A 27,336-nucleotide genomic window follows, 5' to 3' on the forward strand; every position below is an offset into this window, starting at 1 on the left:
TTATTCTCTGTGTGGATTTCAGAAACAGTCTCCCTCTGTTGCAAATAGAAGCTTCTCTGAAGAGTGGTGAGAGGTATAATTTTCTCCAAATAAGGATACATATTAAACATACAGTGAGAATTTAGGTTTGTCTAAAGATGGGACAGACGTTGGTTTTTCTCTAGGATCTATGACCTCTCCAGACATGTGCATTTGGTTATGTTACAGTACCATACATTAGTTCCCTGACATTGAGTGGGCTTTAAGTCCAATTATATAGCTGTTGATACCCCCAAAATAAAAGTGCCACTACTACAGTGATATAGTTTGCTGTGACCATTATTGTTGTGGTTATTAAGCTTTACATTTGGGATTGGACCATGATTAGTTTTCTTCCTTAGCAGCTGGCATAGTACCCTCTGATACTATGAGAGCTAGTCTTCAAGGAGAAGTCTTCCATACAGTACATCTTGATCATATTTAGACTCATCTATCTGTACGCCACCATTGACAACCAATAGAGTCCAGGCATTATGTCATATATATATACATATATAGGCATTTTAGTGGTCTTTTTTAATGTTTTCTTCTGTGAAGCATTTAAAGATTTATTGATCCTCCCCTCCCTCATTTTCCCCATCACACTCACATGTATGCTCACACTTTTTATTTGCCATAATGAACCATCTAGTCTCTGTGGACATCTCTTATGAGGACCTGCATTTTCTGATAACTCACAACCCCACCAATGCTACTCATAACAAGCTCACAAAGGAACTTAAGAATATGGAGTGACAACTTTGGTTCGAGTTTGTGATGCTACATCTGATAAAGTTTCAGTTGAAAAAGAAGACTCCATGGTCTAGATTGGCCATTTGATGATGGAGCTCCACCCCCAATCAGATAGTAGATGATTGATTAAAACTGTTATAAAATAAATTTCGTGAGGAGTCAGGTTGCCGTGCTGCAGTGCATTGTGTTGCAGGGCAAGGAAGGGCTCCAGTGCTACCTGCACTTGCTTTGATTGAATGTCAAATGAAGTATGAAGATGCAGTTCAGTTTATAAGACAAAAAAAGAAAGGGCACATTCAGTTCCAGAAAGTTGCTTTACTTGGAGAAATACCAACCTAAGACATGATTACTATGTTCAATAGAAATAAGTGAGGGCTTATTTGATTACGGCATTTAGAGGGAACTCTGGATACCTGGAAATGTGAATCTGGAATCTTACCTGTGTCATCTAAGTAGTGAAGGATTCAGTACTCCTCAACTAATGGTTGGGAAAAACACAAATGATAAAGTCCTCTACATCATGAATAAAATTTTTAAGAAAAGAAAAAATTATTTATTTTTATTTTATGTGTATGAGTATTTTGCATGCATGTATTTAAGTGCACCACATGTGTGCAATGCCTGCAGAGGTCAGAAGAGGGTGTCAGATCTCCTGGAACTGCGGTTTCAGATGGTTGTTATCCTCCACGTAGGTGCTGAGAATAGAACGTGGGTCCTCTGCAAAAGCAGCCAGTGCTTTTAACCACTGAGCCATCTCTCCAGCTCCCCTCTTAAGAACTTTTTTTTTGTCTTTTTGAAGCAGGGTTTCCCTGTAGCCCCAGTTGTCCTGGAAGTCACTATGTAGACCAGGCTAGCCTTGAACTCACAGAGATCCTTCTGCCTCTGCCTCCCAAGTGCTGGGACTACAGGCGTGCACCACCACACCTGGCTAATGTCTACTGTATTAACCTGTTTTCATCACTGGAATGAAATACCTGAAGTTCAGTAACTTTATAAGGATAAAAGTCTATTATGGATGTTCATGGGCATGACATCAGCTTCTGCTCACTCTCTGGTGTAGGCTTTTTGGCAGGTATTACCACAATGGCAGATGTGCATGCAAGAGGAAAAGATCACGCTGCCAGATAGGAAGTCAAAGAGAGAGTTGGGGTCAGGCTCACTTACAAAGTCTCTTATATTTTGTCTTTTTTTTTTTTTTTTTTTTTTTTCAGAGCTGAGGACCAAACCCAGGGCCTTGCGCTTGTTAGGCAAGCGCTCTACCACTGAGCTAAATCCCCAATCCCCAAAGTCTCTTATATTTTAAGACTAATCAAGCAAAGGTTGTGTTCCTAGATGTCCCTCATTGTTTGTCTATTCACTGGGAGCCTGGTCAACCTAAAGAAAACCAACACTCCCTCTCTCAGTAGTCATCAGTTGGCAATAGTTTATCAGGTCATGTTGTGGCATCTTACCCATTTCTCCACTTATTTTTAAATTATTTTATTTATTTATTTATATTTATTTATTTATTTATTTATTATGTTTTAAATGCATGAATGTATTGCCTGCTTGTATACGAGTGCACCCCCGTGTCATACAATGCTGTCAGAAGCCAGAAAAGGGCATCAAATCCCTTGGAACTGGATTTAAAGATGGTTGTTAGCTGCCATACAGGTGCTGGGACTCAAACCTCGGTCTTCTGCAAGAACAGTTAGTGCTCTTAACCACTAAGTCATCTCTCTAGCTCCCGAGATGGAATCTTAGAATCTCAGTAAAAGCCAGATGGCATTTGCTGATTCATTGGTTGAATATCCAGCCATTTCATGAATCTAGCACCTTTAATATGCCCTGCCTATGTAGCTAACTTCCTTTGTTTAGTAACACTGTTGACTTTTAGAATACGTCTTGAAAACTGCAGTCATTCAAATGTGCATTATATTGATGTCTGTGTTAGGATGGAGAGCCCTGAGTCCTGTCCCCAGACAATTGGTTGGTAAATGACTGTAAAAAAAGCACATTAAAATATTAGACTCTGTCTAAATATCTCTCTAAATACAAACATGTTAATATAGCATTCAGTTCTCATCAGTGAAGCTTCATTGTACAGTGGGAAGGGGTTAACGCAGAAATTCACAAGTAGTAAAATTGTGGAGATTAATTTCTGCAGAGTAATCAAATATAAATGGGACATCTGTATGCCAAGCCCTGTCCCTTAGGCCCAGGGACTGTCACAGAATGACAGAAGTATTGTAAGAGTTAGGCTTCAGGATGATGGGTGCCAACGGTGTCTTCTAAACATGACAGAACTGTTGATGTCAGAAACTCTCAGTAACTGTGGTTGCCTGCACAAGAACTGAACAAGATCAAGCCAGTTGACATTTTAGCATGGAGAGGGGAGGAAGTCATGTGCTGCCACCCCTAACTGGGAAGCTAGACACAGTTGATGGTGTCTGGGGTGGGAACATCAGTTTTCCTTAAGAGTGTGGCTCCAGGTGTTACTTTTTGAAAATGGTCATGTTGCCAAACATCCTCCTAAATATGTTTAGATCCACAGAACTGTGATTCTCCTGGCCTTGGTCAGAGAAGTTTCTTATTTCAGTGGGGAGTAGTTAATGAAGTAGTAGTTAATGAAGTAGTGGGGAGTAGTTAATGAAGAGTACATTGCTGTTCAGAGTGCTGAGACTAAACCACTGTTAGGCGTTAGGTGTAGACGGGATATCTATATCAACTGAACCTCATCCCAAGGCTCAGAGAACATAGAGGAAGAGTGGGAAGAAAGGATGTAAGAGCCAAAGGGGGATGTTGATAAGTACTGTGAAATGCTGCCAACTGAACATGAGATGGAGGTTGTACAAATGAACTCAAGTAGTGCTGATCACTTACACGAGATCTGTATGAGATCAAGTCAGTAAAAAGGTTCAGCATGGACTGGAGAAGGACCCCTGATGCTGTACCCCTAGCTGAGGAGCTATTGGCACCTGAAGGCTGCTGGAGGATGGACAGTCACTTTTCTTCAGGAGTGTGACCATTGGGAGGTTCCTCAGTCCCCAGTGAACTACCCCATACTCATGCGCATATGGTAAGCACCAATGGACTCAATGGGTTAAGAACAAAGATTATAAAAGGAAGACATGAAGATGGGAGGGTGAGGTGATGGGAGATGCTGGAGGGCGTAAGGAAGAGGGGAAGGTGGGTATGATGATGATACATGAGTGCATGAAATTTTCAAAGACTATAAAGAATTATTTTTTTAAAAGATGTTAAGACCTGGTAGATAGAACATGCTCCATATACAGCATCACACAGAGGCACATATGGCAATAAAAACTGGACTCAGTGGGCAATTAAAAAAAGACATGAAATTAGGAGGCATGTTGGAGAAGTGGATGGTAGATAAGGGAGGAGTTATAGGGAGAAGTTGGGAATAACATGGCTAAAATACATTGTATGCATGTATGAAATTTACAAAGAATTAATAAAAATATTATATTAAAAATTAAACTCCAGACCAGATGTACTCTTTTCTAGACTTGAAAGAGGCTATCTTAGGAGGTTCCCAAATGTACCTTCAGAACTCTTCTCTCTTGTCACTTGCAGGCTATATTTGCTGAATATTTATTATAGCTTAGGCACTACAGTAGGTACGTTCTCATAAATTGTTGGGAGCTATTCAGCTTGCCTTGACTTAAGCATTGGAGGAAGAATGCTTCCACCCTGGGAATTTCCCTGCTCTCTGCTTCTGTGGTCTGAGTTGACAGGCTATGCTTCTCTGACTAATTGGCAGTTTTGGAAACATAACTAAAGAGTTCTGTTTCAGTTTATAGGCACTGGAGTTTCTCAGCACTGATAGCTTGGTTTCTATACAGAAATAATGAATTCTAGTAGTTGCTAATAGTAATCATAAACAGTACACCTTATATCTAAGATATTATGCAGCTGAGTCTTGGATACTGTAAACGTTGGGTGAGTTTCAGTTGGTGTAGTAATGTACTCTTATGTATCCTTGGTTAATCCTTGGATACTTTCTGTTTAGTGACGTATCCTTGGTTACTCTTTGATCTGATTCCTATATAAGCTTGGTTTGGTTCACAATAAACATGCACTGGTATACAAGCCTCTGCATCCCCTGTGTCCTGATTTCTATCCTTCGGGGTCCCCAAGCCATTCAGGCTTGAACTGTGGTCACTACACCATGACAGTAAATCACTTAAAATATTTTATAAAAGTTATTAAAGTATGAGAAGGGTCCCTGGTGTCCCCAGGACTATTTCCTTATGGTCATGCCCCTCCTCCCTGGCTCTTACAATCTTTCTGCCCCCTCTTCCATAATGGTCCCTGAGCCCTGGGTGGATGGATCTCAATACAGGAGAACCTGTCCAAGGACCCACACTCTGCTGACTCTTATACTCTGTGTTTTGGCCATTTGTGTTGAGCCTGGGTGAGGAAGATCTGATCTTGAAGAGAGAGACTCTAGATAGGCTGACTAAACCTTGGTGGATGAACTTGCACTGAGGGACATCTGGGGACACTAACTTTAGATAATAGGCCTTAATACAAATGACAGAATGTATGAACTCCAGTGAGAGGCTATGGGAGGTGCCAAAGGGAAGGGGAAAAGGGTATAAAGATGATTTTATGTATGAAATACATAAAAGTTCAATAAAATTCTATTTTAAAAAAAGTTAGAGGGGATGATGGCAGATGAGGCATACCCAGGACAGCCAGCTTCCAAACAACAGAGTACGAGTGCTGGACTGTGTGAGGAACTTACCACATATGACAAATGTTTTCCTCACCTTAGGTGCTTTTATATTAATCTCAACATTCTGAATTCAGGACTTGGCAAGTAAGAGATAAACCAACTGGGGCACCAAAATGGCAACTGTCATGGGTGCCAGAGCAATGGCAGCAGCAGCATTTTAAGGCTCCCTGATAGGAGAATGGCCAAGAAAGCTTCATGCCCCTCAAACCTGGCCATGAACTCTCCAAGGGCTTGGCCTGGGGTTCAGTTGAAAGTGAGGAGTTTTAAGTGGAAAATGATGCTTCGGTCAGAGGACTTAAAGCAGGACTTCAGTAAAAAGATGTCTCATCATTTGATGACACTGGCTATGGAGGAAGATTTGAAAACAGCAAACACCAGAGAGCCAGCTGGACCCTTGACCATGAAGAAGACAAAAGAAAAATGTGATTTTCTCCAATATAGATGCCCCTCTAGTGAGAAATTCAAGTCAGCAAGTAACTGTTGCCTCCGTTTGCTTCACTGAAGCCAAAATTATCTTTCTTAAATAATTATGTACAATAATGTTACTATAATCATGTGGACAGAGCAATGGAGTCAGAAAAATAGCTAGAACCTACATAATTGAAATTATGACCCACCTGTGACCTCGAGCTGTGGTCCACTCCCATGAGCCCAGAATTGTCGTTAGCTCCTTTGAACCTGAAGCTATTGTTCCCTCTTGTAAACCCGAAGCTGTGATTCCATCCTGTGAGCCTGGAACTTTGGTTGCCTCCCATGAACCTATAGCTGTGGACACCTCTCGTTAACCTGGAGCTGTGGTCTCCTTCACTGAACTTGGAGCTGTGGTCCACATCTGTGACCCCCTCCCATGAGCTTGAACTGTGGTACCCTCCCATGAATCAGAGCTGTGATAACCCCCTCCTGTAAACCTGGAGCTGTGGTTCCCTCCTTTGAGCCAGGAGCTTTAATCCACAACTCCGAGTCACTCTTTAACACTTGGCAGTGGGTTGATGGTCGAGAAAATTAGAGGAGGGAGGACATCCCAATGTTTGGCAGAGGTTTCAGACTTCTTGAAGCAACTGTACACTCCACAAACCCCACCCAAAGTCCTACATTGTGAATGGCAGTAGCTTTGCCTCTGTGTTGAGTTTATGCTGGGGATAGGGGAGGTTTCCGTAATTTGCAGATTCTAGCTTTGGGAGGACTGATTCTCAAGAATAGATGTCCTACCTTCCCTGATGGCCAGCTATGGTCTTAACTATATGCATGTTCCTGGGCACCCGGGTCTTGACATTGGACCTTTCCCATTCCCCGACAAGAGGTTGCTTTCCATCATTTATATTACTCTTCTACGACCCCAGTGTACATTCACCTGTGTCCTACATAAAATGTAAATCACCTAATTGAACTTAAAGAGATAAAAATCATAGTCTCAGAAATTAATTTTTTCAAGTTTAAAGCATTATTTTCCTTATTTCAGAGGAAATTTGAACCTAAAATGAGTATTTCAAGGTCATAAAAATATGCAAGTTATAAAGTCACAATAAGACATGATTTCTGTTATATGAAAACATAAGATTTTGTTATGTTGGAATTTAGTTATCATAGAGTTATGAAAAACAGAATCATATAAGACAGTCAATAGCTCATGCCTCAGTTTCTTCATTGTTAAATTAAACATGCCATCAGTTTTAAAAGAAGCTGGAAGACTTTAGGGGAAACATGAATTCCAGGTGCAAAATGAGATTAGCAAGACAAGAAACATAACAAATTGATCAAACTGCTGGTTAGATACCCAGAGTTCTCACAAATCATCATATTGCAGCACTAAATGCCAATCAATGAGGACTAAATGGATTGAATTTTCCTTAGAGGACTGTTGGTTTTTAAAATGAAAAGAAACATTCTTGGATTAATGGCTACCAAGGCTATTGCACTCAATTTTCCCCTTCCCACTCTCTGTTTGACCCATCCTCTCTCACTCAGCATCTTGTGGTCCTGACATGGATCAAAAAACCAGTATAACAAAGTTCTATTTGAATTTTGCCTAGTTTTTACATTTGGGATGGAAAGCCTTACAAAGAAATGGCTTCTCCTAACCCCACAGCATTCAAGCCCCACGCTGCAACACCCTGTTCCTGATTGTTCTGGAGTTCCAACATGGCGGTGCTAAGTCTCCATATTGAAGTGGGCTCCGCTCCTCTTCCCAGGTGCTGCCGGTCTTTCCCCGTGGCTGGCTTACTCTTTTTGGAGGAATGAGTAATTTTCAAGCTACGAAGGCTTTTTCAGATACAGTGCTAGAGAAGTCAGGCATTTGATAAACTTACTGTGGGGAGTACAAGCATAGAATTCAGACTCACGGAACTGAAATATAAACGAATCTAGAAAGAAGTTAGTGAAATATTGTGACTACAAAATAAAATTTTCAGTGTGCTTAGAATACAAGGAAGATAACCATTATTCAAGTTGTTTCCTTAGAATTTTAGTTTTATAGAAAGGACTCTCAAAATGACACAGAGCTGGGCATGGTGGTTACTGGGCATTGCCTTTAATCCCAGTACTCAGGAAGCAGAGGCAGGCGGATCTCTGTGCCATGAAGGCCTACCTGGTCTCAATAGCAAGTCCAGGTCAGCTGGAACTATAAGGAGAACCTGTCTCAAGAAGACCATAAAAAGAAAAAAATTGAGGGATATAGAGAAAAGATATAATACCATAAATAACTATGCCTGTAGAAATATCTAGAAAGAGGGGCTGGAGAGATGGTTCAGTGGTTAAGAGCACTGGCTTTTTTTACAGAGAACCTGGGTTTGATTCCTAGCATGCACATGACCACTAAACTGTTCATAACTCCATTCCCAGAGGAATCTGACACCCTGTTCTGATCTCTGTGGGGCATTGCACGACATGGGTATACTTATATACATGCAGGCAATACACTCGTACACATAACATAATAATAATAAATTAAATATTTTAAGAAAAGAAATATCTAGAAAGAATACTCTGTGTGGTACAGATGATCTATCACTCTATATAACATGTGTTTATAGATAATATATTAATGCATTGTATAAACATATATAGAAGGATCTATAGAAAATTTAAAAGAAAGGGAGTCTGCATTTTTATGATTCAAGCCTGTTATTATTACAGTGTTTAGTCATTCTAAAGTCATTAAATTGATGCTGAAGGTAGTCTACAGAAGAACAGAATTATTTAAATTTATGAGAGTAATTCAACTGAACCAATGTAGGCGTTGATTATGCTCTTCATACAGACCCGGACAAAAAGCCTTTCAAGTTTCTATCACATAAATAGGAGGGATCATTAAGATACCCTTGGAAACAGTCATCTTACACTGAGGATAATGGCAACAGGTGCTATGTGGTAGAATTATCTCCATATGCCATGAGATTGAGTTATGGATTGCTTGTCTCCACAGCTATCTTGTCAACCCAACTCTTTAACCTAGGGTTTTGCTTGACTTTGTTACTTCTGATCTGAATTGTTGATGATTTATATTTCTTTTAATCTGACAACTTTGTCTGGCTCCTGTCAATATCTGGCTTTTATGAGCATGATCCACAGTCATCTACAAGTTCCTTCTTGCTCTTGACCTTGCATGTCTTAACTTTAGTCTTCATTCTCAGTAACTGATTAATTCATTCTCCAAAATGTGCATATTTATTGACTCTTCAGGGATGTCGGAAGGGGCACTCTGGAGATACCACATCAGCCAAGATTAGCATATTTTCTGTCCCTATCAAACTGAAAGTTTAAAAGGAAAGACAGATGATGAAACAACCCATTCCCATTAGTGTATTAAGAAATCTTGTGGGAAGGATAACAGAAGGGCTCCTGACATGTTATACTGGAGTCACAGAAGGGCTCCTGATGGAGGTGACATTTAATATAAGACTAAAACAGAAAAAGAAGTAGCGACCGTAGGATTAGTGTTCAAGTAGAGAAAACAGCAAGACACAGAGGGCTTCAGGTGAATGGGGTCCAGTTTCTTAAAGCCATAAAGGGAAATGGTAAACAGCAGGGTAAGCCCTTCACCTAAAGCCTTTACCAAGAAGGAAGCTAGAGAGGGGGCAGGTTGGCATTATCTATAAAGGCTTTGAAATTCATACTATGCTTAGATATTTTTCCTAGCATAAGGAAGGACTATTAAAGGCATTTTAAGAAGGTCAGGTAAGGTGTGAAAAAAGCATTTGAAAATTAGACTTGTCTCATGAGACGAAGGAAGCTTCTTCGGTTCCTGCCCTGTAATGACAATATTGAATTGAGTCTGAATGAACATCTGTGTGGAAGGGGCCATTCTGCTTGGAGGCTGGCCCGCTTGGCTACCTCCTTGCGTCCCATTAATGGACAGTGAATATGGGCCTGGCAGAGCTTTTCTATCACCGTTCTGGTGATAAGACTTGGAAGACCAGGTAAGTGGCATCTCTGAACAATAATAATCCCCAAGTGAAGTATGCCAACCCTTCTATAAGCAAGCAAGCGAGAAAAGACTCAGACAGTAACTGAAAAACAAACATTTTATATATCATCCCAAAGACCGCAGAGGGTAAGTAAAAATCTGAAAAATGTCATCCATCATCCATCTAGGCAATTGTCTTTTCTGACAGCTTACAGAGCGACCAAGGACATGCTATGGGAAGTCTGTGGCTGCAGGAGTGAATTCTGTACTCCATGCACTTACAGATGACGTTTACATTGGGAACACCATTTTTTTTTTTTTTTTATCTTTTGTAAGGATATATTCATCTGATAATCATGTAAGAGTTTCCTTTACTGACTAATATTTTTAATTTACATGGAAAACACTATAAAAACTATCATGGATTAGCCCATGAGATTTTAAAATAGGATTTTCAGATCTTATGCTTCAAGGAGTGTGCTTTAGCGCTAGGTACCCACAACCTGCTTTAATGAGAACAGCTTCATCATGTCAGCTTATATGTTGAGATACACTACCCTATTTCATTAAGTAAACAGTTTCCCTATTTGAGGGGAAAAGCTAAGAAGAATTGTTAGAATGAAAAAGGAACCATGAGATTTAAGTTTAATTAGCTGTTTGATGTTTAACAAGTGCTTTCTACTCTCTGAGCCATTATCTCCTGGCCTGAATATTGCAAAACTAATGCAGATAAACACTAGGGCTCATTTAAATTCAAAATTCTAATTTTGTCTTAAAAGGTAAAAGAGTACAATCTAAAGTTAGATAAACTTCTCTTAAAAAGCATCCCTTCCTGGGAGGATTGTTCTCTTATTCTTTACTTCTGACGCCTTGGATTAAGCCTTATTTAACCTGTAGCATCTGCTTCTCCTTCATTGTGACTCTCCTTATTTCAAGCTAATAAGAATAATCACATTTATGTATTTAGTCAAATGTTCTTAAAATAGATTAAAATTATGAATATTTTCCCTAAGATTATTCTATGAATAATAATAATAATTATTATTATTATTATATGTACATTTAGTTTTACATGGAACTTCAGATTCCAGTCATCCTTTATATGAATCTCTGTTAAAATTAGTGTTTTTTAACTATATATATCACACATATATATTATGTGTATGAGTGTATTGCCTGCTTCTATATAAGTGCACCTGTGATGTGCAATGCCTGAAGAGGTCAGAAGAGGGTGTTGGATTCCCTAGAACCGGAGTTACAGACAGTTGTTAGCTTCCATGTGGGTGCTGAGAACCGAACCTGGGTCCTCTGCAAAAGCAGCCAGTGCTTTTAACCCCTGAGCCATCTATCCAGCTTTAAACACCCAAAAGACAAATTGTGGAAATGATTGTGATATAGCGGTCACAGTGGGGAGCTGCCATTGTGGTCATACAGCTAAAAAGATATAGAACTGGGGCTGAGAGTCTGTTGGCTCTTTGCCTAATAGGATTGTTGGGGTATGTTTTGTTAGTTTGTTAGTTTGTTTTTTGCTTGTATCTTAGATCACAAAAGCTGCTAGCCTTTGAATCCTAATTCTTTCTCTGAAGGACATCAGAGTCTTTACGAAGACATTTGATGGTCCTTGACTAGGAGCATAAAGATACTAAATTATACTGGCATGGTCAATAAATCACCAAATGAGTGTCATTTACATTGTGAATAAGTGTGAACAGGACCCATCATGAATGACAGTGGCCAGGTTGAAGATTTGCAGGCTGCCTATGGTGCCTGTGATAAGTTTTCTCTTGGCTTGCATATTGCCCAGGAAGGAAAAGGGAAGAAATGTCTTCTCCAATCAGAGTGAAGTCTGCATTAACGCTAGATAAGTGCTGAAATCAGACTGTGCTATTTCAAACGCAGGGTTTTCAATGCATTTTAAAACCTTATGCAGCTTACTTCACTGTCTTTTTAAACATTTTTTCCTTTTTAATATTAATTTTTCTTTATTCTTGAGAATTCTATACAAATATATATAATGAAACAAGATCATGCCCTCTCCCCACTTTCCCTCCTCCATCTCCCTCAAATCCATCCCACATGCCCCTTTCCCAATTTCATGTTCTATTCTTTTATAACCCACTAAGTTCAATCAGTGTTGCCAATACGTGTGCGTGTGTATGTGTGGAGCCATCCACCGAGCATGGGAAACCTAGTGGCCACACATTCAATAAATAATGATTTTCCTCCCTCCCCTAGCAGATATCAGCTGTCCTTAGCACCTCAGTAAGAAAGGAGTACTAGAAAGCATCTCCTCCAACTGTGCCAGAAGTCTGATTGGTTTAATCTTGTAACTGTCTTGTACAGGTAACCCCAGCTGGTATGAGTTTATGAGTGCAATAGACATACAAAGTCCAGATGTTTATCTTTCAAAGCACCCCTTGATGACCAACAGCTCTGACATTCTCTCCTTCTCTGTCAGTGTTTCCTGAGCTTTGGGGTGGGGAATGAGAAACATGTCCCACTTAGGGCTGAGTACTCAGTTTCTTATTCTGAGCACTTTGACAAGTTATGTGTTTCAGCATTGCCTACTGCCTGCTGCAGAAAGAAACATCTTTGACCCTGTTTGAGAATGCTCAGGCATATGGCTGCAAATGTATTTAGGAGGAAATTTAACAATATAACCATTTAGGAAAATAACAATAGTACAATACTAGGCACAATCCTGTTATCTATGACTGTCTGAGTCATGGGATTTTGACTAGAATGACCATACCAGTTCAAGTTGTAACCTAGTGGCAATGTCGTATTTTAAGTCCAGGATTCCCAATTCATTCTGTTTTGACATTCTTGGAGGCTTGGGATGCATTAATGTAATAGGGTCACTACAATGATGTATCACAGACTGAGTGCATGAAACAACAAAACTGCATCTTCTCACAGTGCTGGAGATCAACATGGTGTCAAAGGATGAGTTAATAAGACTCTCCTTAGAAGACAGATGGAGTTTCCAAGGTCTTCCTTTCACTTGCGCCCATATCCTAACCAACAATTCTAAAAACACCTGCCATATAGGATTAATGGCTGCATTAATGATCTTAGACTAAATAATTATCCTATCAATGCATGTATCTCCAAATAAAGTCACATTCTGAGACAATGTATTTTAAGATTGACATACAATGTTCTTGTAGAAATCCATGATTCAACTTGGTGAATGAGAACATGGATTTGTATTGCCCTCTACCTTTCAACAACTTCTTGAAAGAAAGGTTGCAAAGGTCCCATCATTTAGAGAATGTATCCTCTGTCATCCCAAAGTATAATGCCAATTCTCATAAAAGAAATGATGATTTTGAGTGAAAGAGGTTGCAACATTATTGAATAAAAAGAATCATCATGAGGGCTTGAGAGACGGCTCAGTAGTTAAGAACACTGACTGCTCTTGCAGAGGACGCGGGTACAATTCCCAGCACCTACATGGCAGCAGCTATGAACCATCCTTAACTCCAGTTCCAGGGGAATCTGAAGCCTTCTTCTGACCTCCATGGCATTGCACAGCATGGGTGCACTCACACACATGCAGGCAATACACTCATACACATAAAATAAAAAAATGAATAAAATATTTTTTAAAAAAGAATCAACATATAAAATGACTCGAAACCCAGAGTTTGTGATAAGTTAATTTTATTGACAATATGTTTAAACCCTTATAGCAAAACTATAAGATAATTGCTTTATAAAATACAGAAAAGGAGCAAAACAGCCTTATAATCTATATACCTTGAACTCTTTCCCCTTGGAAGGATGTGACCTCAGTGATCAAACATTTCTTAAGCACATATGATACACTGGCTGCTGTGCTAGATGCAAAGGTGTTCATGACTATTTGAATCTGGAATATATGAAGAGGATTTGTGGTCATGGCTATTGGGGCAGAGTAATGAATGCACTTCTTGTGTGCAAGAATTCTTGTTCACATCCTGGTATATATGTGTTATATATTGTGCAATGGATCAATTAACCTCATACTTTGTTATATATAACAAATGTTTTGTTGTTGTTGTTGTTATTGTGTTCAATGGCATTTGGGCTTCAATCAGAATTTATTTACATGTCATTATAATGATCAATTTTCTTGCATTAATTCAGTCTACAATCATACCTGTCTATGCAACAAAGTCAATTGTAATAGATTAAAGCTGTGGTAGGATTCTCTCTTTTGTCTCTATGCAATTGATGAGAATGATGGTCATTTATGCTTGCAGCTGGTGACAGAATTGAGATAGGGACAATTCAGCAAGATATGCCTGAGAGGGACACAAATTGAAGTAGGTATTATGACAGGGAAGTCATTTCTGCTAGAGGATGAGGCTGTGTTCATATGGTGGAGGTCAGAGATTCATTGAGACAGAGTAACAAACAAGATTAGGTATCTTGGCTCCTGTATGAAAACAATTAACTTGTTTGTTTAAAGTCTGGAACTTTTTGAAGTAATAACATCACGCAGCATCCCTAATCACAAGTACAAGTTACTGGACTTTGGAATTATATACAGACTTTAATACACTATATTAAGATGGTTCTGGGTTCTGGTACCATTAAGATGGTGTTTGCAGCCCCATAATTTTTTTTCCTTTGCTTATTAAATTTTTGAAAATTTCATACCCTATATTTTTTAGCATATTTAGATTTCACCCATTATCTGAACCCCCTTACTATATATTAAGACCTATAGATTAATTTTGTGTCCCCAAATATCCATCTGTGTGGATCTATCCACTAGAACCTGGTTAACCTACAAAGAGTCGCACCCTTACAACTGATAGTTTCCTTGTGTGTAGTAGTCTGGGCTGGAATCTGTGTTCTTTCATGACTTGTAAGACATGGGTCCAAGAGCGTTCAGTTTTCATAGACTCCATTGAAAATATTCTGATGGGCCTGTCATTACCTGCTGTTTGATTTTTTTCTTTCAAAACCATCAATATCATTTCTTTTTTTCTGTACCTTTACTGTTTTACTATTATATGACATGGGGGGTTCTTTTCTGTTCCTATCTAATCATTCTTCTGTATGCTTCTTGAAAATTAATAGGTATCTATTTCCTTAGATTTAAGAAATTTTCTTCTTTGATTTTATCATAAGTATTTTCTGTACTTTGAACCTGTATTTCTTCTCCTTTTTTTTTCTATACCTATGATTGTAGGTTTGGTCTTATTACAGTGTCCCAGACTTTTCACATATTTCATTACCAGGTTGTGTTAGACTTAACATTTTCTTTTTTTAATGTATTATTTTTATTTTATGTGTCTGAATGTTATGCCTGCATGTATGTAAGTGCACCTGTGTCATGCAATGCCTGCAGGGGTCAGAGGAGGGCATTGGATCCCCTCAAAGCGCAGTTAGAGAGGGGAACAAAACCCAAGTCTTCTGCAAGAGGACTCTGCTGAGCCATCTCTCCAGCCCATGATGTTTTCTTTGATTGAGTAATCCATTTTTCCCAGCCTTTTTTCGACATCTATTCTCTCTTCCATATCCTCCACTAACTTTTTGCTACTTTCCTTTATTACTATTATTTTTTTAGTTTCTGACATTTTCTTTCAAGTTTTATCTCAGTTTGGTCTTTCTTCAGAGATTCCCTTTATTGAATTCTAATTTCATGATTTGAATTGATTTAGTTATTTCATTCTATCTTTATTTGCGTTTTCATGAAGTGAGTTATAATTGCTATTTTGAAATCATTGTCTTGTACAATCATTAGTTTTCCATTCTCAGGAAACATTACAATGGTGCTGCTAATTTCTATACAAGACATGTTATATTGGTTGTTCACGTAACTTTGAGTTTGTATCCCTGAGATCTAGGCATCTGGATTTGTGTGTTGTTTCTTAGAATGGGTAGCAAATCTTGTCTTTGTTCTGTGTTTTATCTTTGCTGTTCCGTCAACTTGTCAAATGATGACCTAGTTGAGTAGAGCTTAGTGTTCAGTTTGGAGATTATGTTGATGTGGATATCCAGTGTAAGAAGTGGTATCAGTTCAGATAATGATAAGTGCAAATTTAGAGGAGCAGTTTCAGGGTTGATCCCACATGATCCTGGATGAGCAGGGTGGGCTGGGTGGCTGCTAGGTGAACAGGTTATTTGAAAGATTAACCTCGGGGAGCTCACATACCTGGGATACACAAAAATCCTGGCAATCCCAGCAAGCCTGAAAGCTGAGATGGCAGTGTTTGGGAAATTCTCAGGAAGCAGAACTCAGTATCCCAGATCTGAGGTGCATGCTGCTCAGTGTTGGGGAAAGACTCCTGCCACACAAGCATGTCTTTGAGCTGAGATGGCAGACACAGTGAAGTCAGCACTGCAGGTCTTGGGTGGGGAAGGACTCCAGTAACTTAAGCAGGTCAGAAGCCTGAGATGTTGGAGAGAACCCACTCAGGCAAGCCTGGTGGATTGTGCAGATATGGGGCAAGAAAGAATACATGGAGGCCTGTGAACTGAGATAGTGAGGAAGTCTCAGGAAAGTGACCCCCTTTGATTTTTAATACATCCATAGGTAGCCTGTTTAAATTCACAATACAACCTGTTCTATTTTGTTGCTGTGAAGTACTATGGTATTTACTTAGAGCCATAGACTTTTTTTCTTCTCTTGAAGTTTTGTGTAATGGCCATGTTCACCTAGCATGGAATTAGAGAAGTTTTGTAGGTCAACCAGCATAAAGTGCTTTGAGATTTTCATTGATATTAAATGTTTTTCTATCAGAAGTAATTTGTCTTTCAAATTGGTCAAGGTTGCTTGCAACTCTAATAAGTCTTCCCAAGAATACAGCAGATTTCCACATTCTCTTTCAAATAATTCCGTATTTTTAAAATGGAGCAAGCCTCATTAGGAAGAGAATGAATTGATTCTTGCTGAGGAGGTAAGTCACTCCTAAGGGAAGGAGACATTTATGGTCTGGCATATGGTAGGCGTTCTCTTCAGTGCTGGTGATGGGAGACGCTTGTTGGGTGTAATTCACAATTAATTGTGCCCAGTAGCTCAATAATAATTTAGATGGAAGCAGAAATGCAAGAGTGAAAAAAAAGAGAAAAAGTAAAAATTTACTTCTTATGGCTTTATAGCTAGTAACTAATAACCAGATACTAGGCTTAATGTTGGGGAACTGTGCTGATGTCCATTTTTAAAAGTTTTTCTCTTCCTCTCCATGTTAGCTAACCCCACTCCACCCTTGGTTTCTATACACACATGTACACATGTTCACACACATACTGACACATATTTTTACCCTTTCCAAGATCTTTGTGATCTCCCCCTTAGCTCTCTGCTCTCTCCCTTCATTTCACAGAAGACCGAGTGGCCTCTGACTGAAGATTTCTCCCCCTGGCACAGCAGATCAAAGGCTACAGTTAGACCTTATGCCACAGTGAGATAACAGGGAGTTTGAAGGAATGAGGATATTTTCTACCTTCATCAACAGAAAATATGTGCAATTATCTGTTTAGTTATAATTTCCCCGATTTACTTTTCTGAATGTCTTCTAAGAGAGGGCTGGGAGCAGTTGAAAGGGGGAGTTTTTTTTTTCCCGTTCTTGCTAAAGGGTGATAGACAACCAACAGACATCCTTTACTCTGTCTACAATCTGCTGTGAGAGGAACAGCAGAATCAGCACTTTTTGCAAAATTACCAGCACAGCAAGAAAGGCAGGTGAACAGATTGCTCAGATGGACAGACTTTTAATAACTAGATCTATCAAGTTCCATTTTTGCTGCTTGCTGGGAGACTTCAAAGGGGACCCGTTTTAAACACATGATTTCTAAAAGGGAAAAATCCTCAAACACGTAGCAGTGTGGGTCCCACTTTTGGAGACTCAGAGAGGCTGATGCCATCTCTAGTGCACGATTCCTCATTTTCTCTGAGGCTTGTGTTGTCCTGCTTTCCTCTGGGTTATCTATGAAGTGGCCAAATGTGTATAAAGATATAGTCTATACAATGTACTCTACATGATATACAATATAATGCTCTTTACCCTTTCCAACCCTACTCTTCCCCAAGAATATTGGCTGTTTGTCAGTCACTGCATCAATATGCATCTACTCTGTGGTGGATAGTAGGTTTACCCACTGAATGGCACAGATAAGGCAATATGGTTCCATGGTACACACCTCCCAGGAGTCTTCCTTTTAGATCATGTTGATTCAGCTGCATGTTTTTATGGACACCACTGAGACTGTTAGGTTGCCCTTTATTTTTGTTATTTATGACTCAGGATTTCAGGTTCCTAAAACTGTTTAATCATCACATATCTTCAGAGCAAGGACATCGATAGCACCAGGATCCTACCAAGATTAATTTCTCATTTATTTTTGGTTTCACTAATCCCTGTTCGCCTAGTCACTACATTGAGTTCTTCCAAAACAGCCGTCTTTTACTTTGGTACTTGTTCTTTGGCCAATAAAATATAAGAGTGGGGAATATTTATTCAGACCAAATAGATGGTGAAGATGTAGATGCCACGTGTAAATAGATTAAAGTTTACATATTTAGAGAATCACAGGTCAAGGGCCTTACCCAAGGGCACAAGAAAGCAATTAGTAGAACTGGCTTTAAAACGAATCTTCTGAATCTGTCGACATGACACAAAATCCAAAGAGTGTTTCATGGACCATCAGCTACATGAGTTGCATGGTTCTAAAAATGGAAATAAGTATATTTACTATAAGAGTCTCAGGGAGTCGCAAAACACATTATCACTTTATAGGCTTTGAGAAATCTTGTATGGGGAAACTGGATAAATGCAATTTTACTTAAGCTAGAATTTACCCACACATAACTTATTGCAGTCTTTTTTAAAAATATCTTTCTCTTAACCCAATTGCATCTCATAGATGTAATGATCTGTGAAATCCAGAGTGGATTTCTCTGCTCTCCTAAGCATACTTGAAAAACAGTCCTACTCGAGTAATCTAGAATCTGTGTTTCCTTTTCAAAAAATATTTTATTTATTATTTCTATTTTACATATATAAGTGTTTTGCCTTGGTGTATGTAAGTGCACCTCTGCCATGCAATGCCTGCAGAGGTCAGAAGAGGACATCAGATCCCCTAGAACTGGAGTTACAGATGGTTGTTAGCAGCCATGTGGGTGCTGGGATTTGAACCCAGGACCTCTGCATAGCTCAGCCAGTGCTCTTAACCACTGAGCCATCTTTCCAGCCCTGTGTGTTTCCTTTATTTACGCTCCTGGCACAGAATACATAAATAGCTCAGCCTGCACCCAATAATGTGGTGGGGATTGTGGTTACGTCTTGCTGGGGTCGGTTCCATATTGACTGGTACATGTCGTTGAAACTGAGATGACAATAAAGAGCCTTTCCTGGATTTTGTCAAGGCATGTATAAACTAACACAGTTTGTCCTGAATGCAAACAGTAGGTTTCTTTTCTCATCTTGTTCATAGATGATTTTCTATACGTAAACACACACACACACACACACACACACACACAGAGAGAGAGAGAGAGAGAGAGAGAGAGAGAGAGAGAGAGAGAGAGAGAGAGACATGAAGGTTTGAATTAGTCCCTCTTAAAAAACATTCTCTTCCTGTTTCTTCCTGGTCCATACTGCCAATTTTCTTTACTGATTCGTCTTCTGCAATAGTTGCCACAGCTTAAAGTGAAGGCGAAGGAAAGGAACTGGCAATTACCAAAAGCCTATATATGCCAGCTCCTTTGTATCTTGCATTTCTGTTGATTCTCCAGTTCCCTGCGTGACAGCACTGAGTTTAAAATATTTGTGATGCTTGCTCAATGTAGTAGAGCTAATAGGTTTCTGGCTGACTTACCTATGCTCACAAGGTCACTTCTTTGATTCTGAAGATATTCAGCAATGCCTGCTGTTAACCATGCATTGTTGCAGGTGCTGAGGGTACAAAGTGGTTAAAAATGCATGACAAATAATCAAATTCCAGTGATCAAAACATATTCAAGAACTCAGGGAGATCAAAATCTGGCAGTGACTAATTTACAGGAGTAGTAAAAGGGAGAATTTTGTAGTGACTTCTGGTTCTAATCTTTGTATGCGTGTGTATGGTGTGTTGTATGGGTGTGTATGTGTGTGAGCAAAAGGGCATGTAGGTGTCCCAGCATATTTGTGGAGACCAGAGGAAAACTTCAGTAGTCTACACTCACCTTCCAACATGTATGACTCAGGATGTCTTACTGTTAGCCACATTATGGCAGGCCAGCTGGCTGGCAAGGTTTTAGGGGTTTTTCTGTCTCCACTGCTTACCTTCTTGGTGGAGTACAGAATTCTTGTTATGTGCTACTATGTCTGTCTTCACATAGACTCTGGAGATTCAAACTCAGATCCTGATCCTTGTGCTACAAACCTTGACCCACCAAGCTATGTTCCCAGCTCCTATAGAGCTGTGAAAACAAAGAATGTGCTGACTGGATGTGGCAAAGAAGTATGTTCCAGAGGGGGAAGTGTGGGAACAAAGGAAGCCAGCAAGGTTTGGTGGATGTGCTTATGTGTCCCAAGCGGCCTGGTTCCTCTGAGGGGTGAGGTCTGCTGTGGAGAACTGACTGCAGAGAGTTGGCTGTGGATGGAGGGGCTTTTGGGTGCCTTCTTGGAAGACGAGTGGTGGCTTAGAAAGATGGCCCACGAGGACCAACCTGGGAAGAGACTGTGGGCCCACAATGCATGGGAGAAAGCTAATGGAGACTGTGGGTGGGTGAGGAAGCAATCTGGGACTGCAGGGTGAGCCTTGCAGAGCTGGGTGCCCAGTGTCAGATGTTCATTTCTTCATAAGTCCCCCACCCCCCAGTGTATGAATTATGAAAAATTCAGACAAAGATGTGCTATATGGTTTGTCTACCTGTGCCAGGAGCCAGGGACTCTAAGAGAACTTGAGCGACAGCTTAGGAATATGCAGTTCACTTGAGTTCACTGAATTGAAAAGTGAAGAGGTGAAAAAGTGAGAGGAAGCCACTTTATAGACATACTCTGGAGGCAGAGAGGTTCCTATAGTAGTTCAGAGAGGGCAGGGCATGTGTAAAATGGGTTCAGGTAGCCCAGAAGAGCAGGCTGGGTGATGACTACAATGACTCAGATATGATGTAGAGGAGCAAGCATTCAGAACTTGGTCCAATGTGAAAAATAAAACATAAAGAGGTGCACTATGTATCTGTTTGTTGCTTTGACACCTTGGCTGAGAATCCTTTGAGAGGATGTTGGATTACATAAGCATTTCTTTTAGGACAGTGAAACCCCACTTGCTTAGGATTGAGCATTTCAGTCTGACCAAAATTAATATTTGTCCTTGTGAACTCCATACCTTGAACTACAGAGTTTATGGTGGATGAAATTTTTCAACAACACCCATAGAGTTATCTTCCCAAATCATGCTGTTTTCCAAATGAGTTTACAGGCAAATAAAAGTGGTTTGCTTTAAGACCACTAATAGGAAGCCGATTTTCTCTGGAGTTCCCCAAAGGTGTTGTAAACTTGCATGTTTAGCACTGTTCCTGCCTACAGGCTGTGGAGCTCTCCCAGGGCCTCTTATCCAGGAGTGCTTCCCAGTTGCCACTTCTGTATGCTAATTGATAATACTTACTTTTTAGTAATGCTTCCTTTTCCATGTTATGTGAATTAGATGCTCTGTAAGTTAGAATGAGGATGAGAAGACTGGTGGATGCTCGAGTTGATAAAGAGGAAGTTCTGCAAAGCTCTCGAGATCCTTCATCCGTTGACTTCAAGATGCCATCTTGCAAACAAAGTATGCTATTTTTTTGAAATGCTCCCTATTTCTGAACATTTCAAAATAGAATTTAAGGGAAAAAAAGAATAAAACCTTTGTCAGATGTGTTGAAGTTGTTTCTTTAATCACTCAGTTCCTATGTATCCATCCATTCAACATTTCATTTATTTCTAGTTTATAATGCATCGAGATGGGCAGTATTGTAAAATAATCTTCCAAGAAAAATCTTTAGTAATTTCCTCATAAGAATGAAAATTCTCAGAAAGTTGTATGGTGCTAACTGGAATTTGAGCTGGGATTTGTTAGACCATCACTCTTTCTTCCTTTGTTGAAATAAAGCAGCTTTTTATAATCCCACTTGAATGAGTTATACAACTAAGAAAATACAGCTGACCTAGCAGGGTGTGTTTTGATTTTTGGGGGGCGTGGTTTCAGGCAAGTTTTTTTTTAATTTATAATTTATTCAATAACCACATGATTAGAAGAAACATTTCATTACAGCTTTAACATATTCAATAACAATTTCCAGAGCAAAGATACAGCTCTTTTAAAAGTGGCTATAAGTTTTTAGGTTCACAGTTGAATTAATACAGTTATACAATATTGAACTTGGTATAAACCCTGTAAGACTTAAAAATGAATGAGATTTAACCTTTAAAAAAGACCTTATTTCATTTAAAAATATACTGTTTCCTACAGAAAGATTCATTTTTAATGCTACAAACATTTAGATGTTTGAAAATGTGTCTCTAATCTCTATTTATCTGATTATTACTAGTCACAGTCGGTTACACTCAGATCCTTGGCACCTGAGTTGGATATCAAGTCATCAGGTAGATTTCAATGGTAATGTTTATCACCTCTACTAATTAAAATGAAGTAAGTTTTTAAGCTTCCTCCTCAAATATAACTTTTTTTATTTGTTGAATTTATTTCGTTATATATCATACAGAAAATCCCACACAATCTTATTCATCTATATACCCATTTTCCTAATGGCACCCTCCCATAGCTGCCCCGCCGCCACTGAAGCCCATATACTCTGTCATCCCTGTAATTGTCCACTGTGTTATCAGAAACCCCAGTCATTTCCCAGTTCCTGTCCATCTGATGAATCTAGTCAGCCTCTCTAGAGACCCTTGTTTTGGGAAGATCAGCTGTTCTTCATCTAGCAGCAGTTGTTAACACTCCTTTAGCTAAGATTGGAGTTTGCTGTTCATTTCCCAGTTCTATGCTGGGTTACTGTCTGGGAGTCTCTTGGGCCACATTGGCAGACAACACAAAGGAAGGTATCTCCTGTCTGGCATTGTTGCTTGTTATGTAGCCTTTAGCTACACATATGGACTCTTATGAAATTATATTGGCCCCTTTAATCTTTTGTTATATTTTACATTTGGGTGTTTAAGAAACTAAAGTTGGCCCAGATAAACCAATTTATTTTTACTCTTTGGGCCGTTTGAGGATCTGTTCCTCAGGGGTCACATGGCCTTGGGAGGAGCCCCTGGCCCCTCTCTTTTACCATTTCTGCCTATGTGAAGATAAGTCAAAGGTCCTACTTGACCATGTCTGTCTTTGCTTGGAAGCATGGAGGAAAAGTTTCCTCTGTGTTGACCCTCCACTTTGTAGACTGGACACTTGTTCAAGTACATCTGGTGGGATCTCCATGGACTCCTTGATCAAGAGGACAGGTGACTCACCACAGTTACAAGACATTTTGCGAGATGCTCATAGTCCCCTAGAAATTAGTTGACCTAGGAAGGAAAGGAACGAAAAATGTTCTTTATGTCCCCTTGACCAAATTAGTATAGGCCTCATTATATGACTGTTAAACATCCAAGAAGGTTAGTTCCACCAGTCTGGTACTTTTAATTACCATGTGCCATGTAGCTAAAGCTTGGGCAAAGACTAAAGGCTCTCAGATAAACCTTGCCTAGACATATATTATATTCCCTGATCTAGTTGCATGTATAATTTGTCAGTAGCTTGTTGGGCTAATATGGTTCCCTCTGGTTTTTTAAGACTAGCTAGGCATTATTTATCTCTAGTACTGTCTAGCCCTTCCACCATGGTTTTCACATTTAAGATGCCCCCATTTTTCCCATTTCTCCCTTAATAATACCCTTCTCCTATGGTCCCACCTCTCTTGAACTCCTCCTTTCCCTTTATTCTCTAGGATCCTTGTATATCCTTCCCTCCCCCCTCCCCTTAACCCCATTTTTATCCATATCTCCCTTATTAATACCTGTTTCCTACTGTACTTCTCTTTCAGATTCTTTCTTTTCCTTTACCTCCCTGGTTCCTATTCATTTTCCTGGTTCCTGTAGTTATGTTTGGATACATACTCACTTATAAGGATTTGGTGTTAGGATACACATATGAGGGAGTGAGGGAGAACATGTATCATTTTTTTTTCTGAGTCTGTGTTACTTCACTTATTATAACAGTTTCTAGTTCCATCCACCATCCATCCATTTACCTGCAAATATGATTTCATCTTTCTTTACTGCTGAGTAAAACTCCGTCGTATAAATGAACCACATTTTCATTATCCACTCATCAGTTGAGGGATGCTTAGGTTGCTTCCATCTCTTAGCTATTTTGAAAAGAGCAGCAAGAAACATGGATGTACAAGTGTCTCTGTAGTAGGATGAGTTCTTTGGGTATATGCCAAGGAGTGGTATAACAGGGTCAAATGGTAGTTTCATTTGTAGTTTTTTGTTTTTGTTTTTTGTGTTTTTCTTTTTTTTTTGTCTTTTTGTTGGTTGTTTTTTAACAGGGCCTCTCTAGTCACAGCTGACCTGGAAGTCACAATGTGAACCAGGGTAGGCTCAGTCTTGCAGAGATCCACCTACTTCTGCCTCCTGCAGCTGGGATCATTTGTAGTTCTTTAAAAGTTCTCCACACTGTTTTCCATAGGGGTTGAACAAGTTTGCAGCCCCACCAGCAGTGGATGAGCATTTCCCTTTCCCCACATCCTCTTCAACATTTGGTATCATTTGTTCTCTTAATCTTAGCCATTCTGACTAGGGTAAGATGAAATCTGAAAGTGGTTTTAATTTGCGTTTCCCTAATTACTAGTGATGTTGAACACCTTTTAAGATGCTTCTTTGACATCTTTGTTTCTTCTTTTGAGAATTCTCTATTCAGTTCCTTAGCCCCTCTTTTTATTGGGTTACTTCCTTTCTTGATTCTTTGTTTGAGTTCGTTGTATATTCTGGATGCTAAACCTCTGTCAGATGTGTCACCGGTAAAGATTTTCACCCATCCCATGGGTTTTCTTTTCACTTCCTTGGTTGTTTCTTTTGATGTAAAGAAGCTTTTTTAGTTTAATGATGTCCCATTTGTTGATTCTTGACCTTGTTTCCTGATCAACTGATGTCTGGTTTAGAAAATCCTTTCCTACACCTGTATCTTTTAGGCTATTGCAAATCATTTCTTCTAACAGTTTCAGAGTTTCAGGCTTCATATTGAGGTCTTTAATCCATGTGGAGTTGACTTTTGTGCAAGGTGAAAGATAGGGGATTAGTTTCATTCTTCTACATGTTGAGATCCAGTTTTGCCATCACCATTTGCTGAACATGCCATCTTTCCTCCAGTGAATGTTCTTGGCCCCTTTGTCAAATATCAGGAGGATGAAATTGCATGTACTCATATTTTGATCTTCAATTTTGTTCCATTGATCTATGGGTCTGTTTTAATGCCATTACCATGTTGTGTTTATGTCTATATTTCTGTAGTACAGTTTATAATCTTGCATATTTATCCCCCCAGCATTGCTGTTAGTGCTCAGGGTTGCTTTGGCTATCCGAGGTCTTTTGTGCTTCCATATGAAACTCATGAAGGTGTTTTCCAATTCTGTGAAAAATGTCATGGGGATTTTCATTGGCATTGCATTGAATCTGTAAATGATTTTTGGTAGGATGGTCATTTTCACACTATTCATTCTTCTAATCCATCAGCATGGGAGTTCCTTCCATCTTCTTATGCCTTCCTCAATCTCTTTAAAGATTTAAAATTTCATTGTAGAGGTCTTTAATGTCTTTGGTCAGGTTTATTCTGAGATTTTTTATTTCTTTTGCAGCTATTGTAAAGGGGAGTGTTTCCATATACTCTTTCTCTGATTGCTTGCTATTGATATATAGAAAGGCTACATATTTTTGTAGTTTGATTTTGTAAATTGCCACTTTAATGAATGTGTTAATTCCTAGGTGTTTTCTAGTGGACTTCTTGGCATCTCTTAGATATAAGATCATAACATCTGCAAAAAGGGATAATTTGGTCTCTTCTTTTCCAATTATTACTCCTTTAATTTCCTTCTCTTGTCTTATTGCTTTTCCAAGCATTTCAAGCACTGTGTTAAAGAGGAGTGGAGATAGTAGACAGCTTTGTCTGGTTGCTGATTTCAATTGGAATGCTTCTAGTTTTTCTCTTTTTAGAATGATGTTGGCTGTCAGTTTGTTATATATGGCTTTAATCATGTTGAGATATGTTCCCTCCAGTCCAATTCCCTCTAGGACTTTGAACATAAATGCATGTTGAATTTTTCAAAGGCCTTCTCTGCATCTATTGAGATAACCATGTGGTTCTTATCTTTGAGCCCATTTATATGATTTAGGATGCTTTTTGACTTACATATATTGAACCATTCCTGCAACTCTGGAATAAAGCCAACTTGATCATGATGGATGATCTTTTTGTTGTGTGTCTTTATGCAGTTTGCAAGTATTTTGTTGAGAATTTTTCCATCTATGTACATTAAGGATATGGGTCTAAAGTTTTCTTTTTTGGTTGTATCTTTACATGGCTTTGGTATTAGAATGATGCTGGCTTCATAGATGGAATTTGAACTTCCATAGATGGAAGTTCTCCCTCTATTTCTATTTTATTTGAATAAATTAAGTAATATTGGATGTAGACCTTCTTTAACTGGTAGAATTCTGCTGTAAATCCAGCTGGTCCTGGGCTTTTATTAGTTGGGAGGTTTTGTATTACTGTTTCAATTTCCTTCTGTGTTATGGGTCTGTTTAAGCTGTTAATCTCTTCTTGGTTTAGTTTTGGTGGTTCCCATGCCTTTAGATACCTGTCCGTTTCTTTTAGGTTTTCAAATTTAGTAGCATATAAGTGTTCAAAGTACTCCCTTATAATTTCTGGATATTTTAGGTGTCTGTTGTGATGTTTCCCCTTTCATCTCTGATTTTATTGATTTGGAGGTGCTCTTTCATTCTTTCGGTTAATTGGGCTAGTGGTCAATCAATTTTGTTTATCTTTTCAAAGAAACAGCTCTTGAACTTGATTATTTGTACTGTTTTCTTTTTTATATTTTGTCAATTTCTGCTCTGATTTTTGTTATTTCTTCTTGTCTACTGGATTTGGGTTTCATTTGTTGTTGCCTTTCAACTGTCTTGAGTTGCAATGTTAAGTCATTTATTTGTTTTCTTTCCAGTTTCTTGATGTAGGCACTTAAGGACTACTTTTAAAGTGTCCCCGAAGTTTTGTTCTGTTGCAATGTCCTTTTCATTTAATTCCAGGAATACTTTTATTTCTTTCTTAATTTCTCCTTTGACCCATTCACCATTCAGGAGTGTGTTGTTTAATCTCCATGTGTTCATGTGGTTACTTGGGGTTCTTCCAGTGTTGATTTTAAACTTTATTGCATTGTGGTCTAATAGAATGCATTGAATTATTTCAA

Source organism: Nannospalax galili, unplaced genomic scaffold (assembly GCF_000622305.1).
Source record: "Nannospalax galili isolate Female #2095 unplaced genomic scaffold, S.galili_v1.0 scaffold34, whole genome shotgun sequence".
Taxonomy (NCBI): domain Eukaryota; kingdom Metazoa; phylum Chordata; class Mammalia; order Rodentia; family Spalacidae; genus Nannospalax; species Nannospalax galili.